We start from the raw sequence: 8,586 nt of genomic DNA, 5'->3' as shown, positions 1-8,586 counted from the left end.
TGCATCCCCTGTTTCTAATGAAGACAGATAATCCCAGCACCCACATCTGTGGGTATCTGGGGGGGTGAGACAGTTATCGGGCTACTTCGCATGTAAAAAATTCCCTACCCCGGTAACTCAGAGCAGTCTTGTAGTGAGCTGCAGAAGGGGCTTCTGACCAGCATGTGAAGGAAAAAGCTGTTTCCATGTCCCGTGGAAGACTTAGGGCTAACTAGAGGCCTGTGGCTAAAGGAAAGATGCTTCCCTCTTATCTATACTGACAGTAACAGAGTGAACATTTCCACCATTTGGAGCCAAGAAGAGAAGAAGAAAAAAACAACAGGTAAGAAAAATGGGATATGCATACAGCCTGAAGGGTGTGTTTGAGGGTGAAATAAAGCTAAGAAATGACTGTATATGCATATTGTAATTCCTCAGAGATGCTAGTCTGCCAGCTTTCACACATTTCTGTGCTGGTTCTGGTTTCCTTGACTCTGACTCCAGTAGGTTAGTCAAAACCATTGAAATACTTAAAAAAAAAAGTTGTGGTGCCTCCTCTCTGCATACATACTGTGTGTGCACATACAGTGACACTGCACAACAGTCACTTCCAGGGGAAGGGAGAAGGAAACTGCTGTGAAATACTCTTCAAGAAGTTCCTGCCTCCAACATACATTCAAGAAGGTGGCTCTTAAACCGTTGTCAATCCTTTTGACAGTCTCAGCAGACTCACCGCGTCTCTGGTCCACACGCATCAGATTCATTAACATAGCTTGCAAGGAAAGAGGAAAGGTGATGAGTTTTGCCAGCCTCAGTAAAAGTCACACTGATACCAGCTGACATCCAGCTTTTCCAGCACATTATGGTTAGTATTCTGCCTGCAAGACTTTCTTCTGGAAGAACGACTCCAGTTTTTAAAAGGTAATTCACTAGAAGGTGCTGTAAGAACATTAATGGCATGAATTGTGGAAGGAGAACTGCAGCAGCGCTGGGAGCCTTGCTCACAGTGACAAATCTACACAGCATGCTTGAACTCAGACACTCCTTAGTGCCATAAATTGGATTTACCAAAACACTTTGTGTCCAAGAGGAAAGAGGCCTGACAGGAACATATTGAGAACCAAGAGAAAACCACCACCTAACACCAGCTGCCATTCTCCCTGTGGGGTTGTAATGGTCCTCGCTGTTCCCCTGGGCTTTAGATGGTAATGTAGCTCTTAGTTTTTCCAGTTCACTTCCTGTGCCGGCATTTGGATGAGCACAGATCAGTAAACTGCAGAGGCATAGATCTTTTTGTCCTAAGTAAGGCTGCAAGACAATTACAGTAAGATGTATACTGATTTTATGTTCAGGATTACAGTATCCAAAAGCCATTGTTTTTACTAGAGGAAAAGAAAGAGATGTAGTTTTAGTGTTCTCAAAGGAAAAATAATTTTAGTAAAGAAAAAAAAAAGAAGCAAGCAGCAGGGACTTTAGAAACTTGCAGGGGTTATGGAGTTGAACCCATATTATTCACTTCCAAATGAGCTCAGTTCTTTCGAGCAGTCTTTCAACGCCATGAATGTCCTCTTCCACTGCCAGACTTTCAAGACCCACTCCAAGTCACTCGACATATTGCTGCTTAGATAGAATGAAGCAAAAGAACAGATGAAACTCGGGCTTTCAGGCTTTTACAGTATTAGAAGCTTTTTGTTCAGGAGGATCTTTGAGCAATGTACATTCCAACATCTTAACCTTGGATTTAAAGCTAAAAAAGATTGGGGGCACATACTGAAAGAGCTCTGCTGGTGTGGTGTGTGTAGAGAATCCCAGGTTATTTTCCTTCTGAATGGAATAAAAGAAAGTTTTGCTGTCTTTTTGGCAGCTTCCCAGGAATCCTCTGGCAAGATCATAGTGGTCCTGCGTCATACTATGAAAGGAATCCAACTCCTCATTGTCCTCCGTGAAAGCCCTGCAGAGGATGGTCTCTACGGAGCCCAGTTCAGAATTGGCAAGCCTGCAAGAGCCTGTGTCAGCTTGCACAGCACAGACACAGATCAAGGTCTCGGTCACACCGGTACATCTCTAATTGACCAGTAATAATGTCAGTGAATTACAGTTCATGTCCCATATGCAGCAGACTGGGTGGCTGCTGGTTTCTGTAACATTGCAAGGTTTTCAGCAAAGTCAGCCAGCAACACTCCAATACCCTACCAATACAGCCCCTTTTGGCAGCAGAATTAAAAGCATAAGAACTTTTCCTTGGCAGTAAATTTAGTAATTCCAAGCTTTCACTTACAAAGCTCAGCTTACTGAACTGAACCGAATATTACAGCTTTATCCGAGTCATGCTTTGAAACACAGTTTCCTTCACATGGTTTATGAGATGGCATGGGAAGTTTCTGCTCTTGACTACAGCAATCAGTTTTATGTAACGTGGTTTGTTACAGAAGAAAGGATCAGTCCAGTTTGTGATGGAGATCAGATTTCTCTTATTAACAAATAGAGTATTCCAAACCATTTAGGAGTCTTAGCCAGATAGAGCACTATCTGTTTAATAACCAAGAGATGGATATTATTGAATGTATATAAATTCTTGAATGTTACCCAGTTTCCATTCTCTATTATCCATAGACAAATTACTATTTCTATTTAATCAGTCCTTAAATAGAATGGGTAACTAATATAAGCTACTTACAAGACTAATGGTTTAACAGATATTTTCTGATATTGAGAAATGGGGGATGCAGCTATTTTTTATTTCCTTGAACTCTCCCCTCTTCCTCATGACAGTGATGGAGTTTGTTGTCTTTGCTTTCTCATTCTTCATTAGCACAAGGACGTAATATTTGGGTTAAATATATTTATAGATGAAAGTCAGAAGTCAAACACATTTACTGTTTGTTTTATTTTCTGTTGTGAAATTCAAGAGTTGCCCTGTAAAGAAACTCACCTCAGGTAGCTAACTTTAAACCTAGACTCATCCAAGTTATTACTCACAAGTGATCATTAATGTGACTTTTAGTTTCTAGTGGAGAAAAAAGTTTTGTAAAAAAAAGAACAAAAACCAACACAAAAAACCAAGAGTCAATCTCAGAAGTGAAAGAGTTTAGGAAAAGCTTAACACAAACATTACAGCAGCAGCGAGCTCCTCCTCTGCATTCCCCACATGACTGATGATAATGCATTAAACATGCCAGCAAGCATTTACCTTGTTCTCTATTGAATCAAGAGCAAAGGTTCTGTTTTATAACAAAAGATCTACATATATCTGTGTTGCCTAGACTCTCAACTCTCCCTTTTAAACAGGAATCAGGTCCCTGATCCAGTTCACAGCACCACAGCAAACAGGCCAGAATAAAAGAAGAGAGTGGTGAGAACAATACTTTAATCCCATTTTACTATGGGACACTTCATTCTGTGAAAATGTGGCCTTACTTGAAGGTAATGCTAACTCCTGTTTAGCAAGGCGAGGGTACTTTTATTACCTGATTCAGAAAGTGAAGAGGCGCAATCTGTTTTCAACATATAGCTCCAAGTCCAGAGTTACTTTCCAGTGTTAAAGAGGAAACCCTCCTTTTGTACGAATGGGGAGAGTCTGTACTAAGAGTTACCCCCAAAGGATCCTACCTTTAAGGGTGCCTTGTAGCCCTGCAGTACCTTGAGGAACACCAACACTTGATTTCCAGTGCTGACCCAGCTGGCATTAGGATACTAGCCTTGCCAATGCTGGAAACGTTTCAAGCCTAGTTCACTGCTTTGACAGATGAGACACGTGCACCCTGGCTCTTTTGGGTTAGTGAGTTTGCAGGACTCAGATATTTTCTGACACTTTCCTGTAGTGTTTGCCAGCAACCCTTCATAAAGGTCCTCTTTATAAGTGCCATAAGCTACATTCCTTTTTCTAGGACTGCCCATCTTCAGATGACTTGTATGCACGTTCAACTGTGGCAGCTCCTACTATAACTTGACAAGAGCCTCCACAAGTTTCTGCTATGGATTTTTCATACTTTTTCTGCTGAAGTACGAGGTGAGCTGTATAAACAATTCATTTCTAACTGTCTTGCACTCATGTGTGTTATTATAAAGATTGTAAAGCAACCTTAGTCATGAAGTGCCTTAAATACCATGAGCCAGTGTCCAAAAGAAAAAGTGCTCCTTTTTTTGTCTAGCTAAACAAGAATTGAGAGAACACTGGCTTTGGGAGTGCAGTTACTCAAAACCTTCTGCGTTGGTTCTACTTAATAACAAACTAATGAAAAGACTCAAAGCAGCATTATGATTTTCCTTTGCAGTATCTTTCCAGTGTTATACCTTTCTCTTCCTCAAACACAGAGGGCTCCTTTCTTGTGTATTACATTTCATGGGCAAATTTGATTTAAAACAAAATTGGTTTCACTCACGTTCTCATAACCACGCATTCATAAGCAAGACTATGCTTGCATCCAGGCGGTCTGACCAGGATTCACTGCGGTGACACAAAGGACAAAAGAACATACCTATTGTGCCCTCAGCATATCTCCTGGGTTAGAAGTCAGGTTAAAGGGAATGGGGCACAGGCACAGCAGTAATGTATTTACTGGCACACCCATTATTTGTACCATGTAAGAACACTTCTGTTTGAATCCATGTTTTATGAAAACCTGTTGAACACCCCTGAAATTAAGCTTTGAATCAAGAAAGTATGGTTAGGGAGATCGTCTGGCTAGCTTACTTTAGTTAACAAGTGTTGGCATCTTGATTCGTCCATCCCTGCAGCCAGCGAAGAGTGTCACAAGCAAGAAAAAGAGCAAGTATTTGGCAGTCAGAAGTAAGATGCTAGACCTTAGAGGAAGAGGTTTGGGACCTTCAAGAGACTCTTTCCAAGGGTGTTTAAAGCTATGTCTGTAAACAACAGCTTATGTAGATCATTTATCAAGTCAGGCGGGGAATGTAAGAGAATGTGCATTCCACTGAACAGTATTTTGAGAGTTGACTCCTCAGTCATTTTCTCATGACAGTCAGCTCTAAAGGTTTAATGCAATTAAATGTTCTAGTCCAGGTAACCTTTCTAAGAATTCATCTCCTCTTACTACCATGACCTTTATTTTAAAAGTCTCCAAATTTCTTTCCTATATACAAAGGAGACATTTATAATACAACAGTATGCAGAAAACCAGTTTTGTCAAAATATAGGAAAAGATACATTCAAGTAGAGACTATCATTGCTATTAGAAATGTCCTTCATAACTGAGAAACAAGAAGAAACACCTGAAAAGTCACCAAATGTGAATGGTGAGGTTGTTCAGCTAGAAGCAAGAGAGCAGAAAACAGGTTTTATGGATGAGAAGGAACCATCTAGTCAGTTGACTCAGAACTAAGCATTTCTTGCAGACAGATTTAGTATTTTAAAGGGAGTTTCACAGAAGGGCTTCAGGTGTTCACTAGAATAGCTAAGTGCCTCAGTATCAGATTCCTACCAATATAATGAAATTATAAGATTCTTCAAGGTGAAGCTTAAGGCTGAAGGTCCAGGTCACCGACTTTTAAATTCACATTGAAAATCAGAATGGGGTATAAATCAGGATTATAAACCTCATACTAAAGAGGGACTATCAGAAACATATCAAAGAAGGTTAACACCTTAGGTATAGAGTCAAAGCTCAGATGCTAGCCTCAGAGTTAAACTACTCTTTTCCAAAACCTAACTTGCAGTACTTGTCAGGTTAGGAAAAAGAAACCCAATCAGGAATCATTGTAGGATGCCATAGGCAGCACAGGGAAGGGACTGCAGCTTTTGTGGCTAGCAGCAGTAGTAGCCAGAGCCCTCTAACTAATCTGGCACCAGCAGTATAAGTTCCTGAGAAGCTGCAAGAGAAGACAGAATGAAGTGGAGCTCAACTTCGGCCAGCAATATTCCATTTAAAGCATGCCTTAAGTTTTCAAATAAACAAACTGAAAGTGCCTGTGCCTTTTGGAAAGTTTATTAGGGGAAGGAAGAATGTAACCTTGTAAGAATAATAATGGAAAAATATGGAGCTCAGACACTTTGATGCGTAGGATTTTTCCCTAGTCACTCAAGTTTTAGGACAAGCATAACAGAGGACTACAGCTGTATATTGGAAAAGTCCAAGTACACACAGAAAGACAAGATCCAGTAATAAGAACATGACAGCCATACTCTTAGAAGAAGCCAAAATGAAGTACTAGAGACCCTTTTAAAAAGAACAAGACAAACTGTTGATGATCAGCTGGAAGAAGAGCGAAGATTTGGGCAGGCTATGTCACAGTTGGGGTACAGCAGTTTTATTTTTCCCTCTACTTGGAGCTAGTTTACTGGCTGTTGTTAGTCAAACTGTTTACCTCCTGGGTTGCTCACTGGCCAAAAGAAGGTGACATGTTAACTGCTAGTCCCAGTGAACTGCAATGGAGGAGGCACAGGTTTCCTTGATCCCCAGGATGCTTCTATTGTTGTCAGCCCAGCCTTCCTTCTAGGATTTGCCTTTCCCTCTGGTCACTGCCGATACATCCCCAGGCACAACCCTGCCTAGATATCCCCCAAATACCCATGTACTGTATCTACTAGCCAATATTAATGCCAGTTGTTCCAGCACCTGCATCTCCCAGCAGTCACTTGACGCATTTTGCGATTAGTCACTCATATTCCTTTACTCAATCTGTATTTTAACTAGCAGCAAACAGAATGCTGAACTGTTGTTAATTAAGCCCAGCAAAGGAAATCACATCAGTTAACTTAAATCACAATTACTCGGTTCGTATCTGTGTGGGTACACTACACCCATGCATAGACAGGCTGTATTCGTTCTGCGGTCTGTTGCCCGTGAGGTGCTGCGGTTCCTTAATTGCCTCACATGCACAGACAGCGTGCGCTCACACTCCAAATGCTACCAGCATCATTAGTTCCTTTCACGCTTCACTTCTCCATGCCAGGCATTCAGAGGTTTCACAATCTGCATATCCTCCTTTTAAGACATCACAGATCTCTTCTGCAGAACTTTGAGGGACTAACGAGCAAGATGTCTCTAGTTTATTAATTAGCTGCTTATCAGCCATACTCCACAGCTCCCTACTAGTTCAGCTGCTCAGCTACAGTAATTAGACAACTCACTTTTCAGTCTTTTATAACATTGCCTTAGACAGAAAGTTTCACTGTTCCTGAGACCATGGTACTTTCTGGCAATTTTAGACATTGCCTGAATGACTAATAGAGAAATCCTGCTTTCTGTGTTATTCATTGCAGCATTACAGCTCCCCATTCTCGGTTTTGTCTCAGGGACTCTGTTGTCAATATGTGCCATCACCGGCACCCTCGTGTCCAGATGTTATCTGAAAGCTTCTTTATTTGCATCATTCAGACAAACAGTCAAAAAGCATGTATTCACACTCTCTGATTCAGAGTGCAAGTAAAGTGGGTAGTGTTACTTTTCATGCCACAATCCTTCTCAAACAGGAACAAAATCAAGCCAAAAAACATATGCTGCCTCTGCTTCATGCAATGAAAGGCTTGCTTGTATGTCTGAACTCACAATTTTTATTAGCTATCAATAGCTCATGTACTCACAGATTTCATTAGTTAAGTATCTGACGTGCAGAAACTTACAGAATATGAAAAACGGCCTTTTATTTCAGCTTGCCAGTCAACCATAATTAATATTGTGCAGTGAGTACAACTAGAAGGGAAAAAAAAATATCTCTTAAATCAGGTTTAGATTAGACTCTACTTTCTAAAATATTTCCTTGAAATACCAAACGGCATCCATGGCAAATGGTTCTCCAGGTCCCATAGTGATTCTGCTGCTTGCTATCTTGTCTATCTATCTGTACTGCTGAACTAGTCACTTAGGCCAAGATGTGGCTTCTTTCATCGCTACACAACCAAGTGCACAGACTTAAGAGGACATGCTGTTTCTAAGCAGAGCCAACACAACTTCGCCTTGACATCTGAAAGCAGTAAAACAAGATGTTTTTTCTTTCCCAAAAGGCAATGAGAAGCAACGCCAGTGTCTGACAGACTGTTACATGCTATATAATGCTGTGCATACACTGGTGAGTAAGTCCAGCCCAGAGTGTGCCTGCACTATATATGCATAGACACAGTAAGGCATTGCAGAAGTACATGATGATTATATTATATCCTTCCCAGTAGAGAAGAACAAAAAAATCTACTCTTCTATCACTGTAAGAGAACTTGAACTGTTTATTCAAGGGACGTTGAAGCACTTCATCATCATGTTGGTTTTTTGACATGCAAGATGCAGAATTGCCCCTCATGTTGCTTCATGCATAGACACACACATGCAAACACGGTAGCTGGTCCAGACTGATGACCTTACTGGTAGCCAGCCCCTGTCATCTGTGGTCCAACTCCAGCTACCAGCAGGTAGACCTCCATGCATACACATGCACACACATGCACTCAGAGAAAGCCCCGCACCCAGGAAAAGTTATAAATGGAGTTCCGTGAGAAGACAGGACAGACTGCACTGATCAGGCACGGGGCATGGTCAGCTATGACTGGCCCCTGATTACATGTAACCAGCCTCTTTTATCCCCTTATCCCTCTCTTTTCTCACTCTTTTTCTTCCCCAAATCACCTTGATCCTCCTTTCCCCACCTTTGGTTCTTTCC

The sequence above is a fragment of the Cariama cristata genome, unplaced genomic scaffold (genome assembly GCF_000690535.1).
Source record: "Cariama cristata isolate BGI_N322 unplaced genomic scaffold, ASM69053v1 scaffold8849, whole genome shotgun sequence".
NCBI lineage: Eukaryota > Metazoa > Chordata > Aves > Cariamiformes > Cariamidae > Cariama > Cariama cristata.
The sequence above is the reverse complement of the archived record's forward strand: the minus strand, read 5'-3'. Positions refer to the sequence as shown.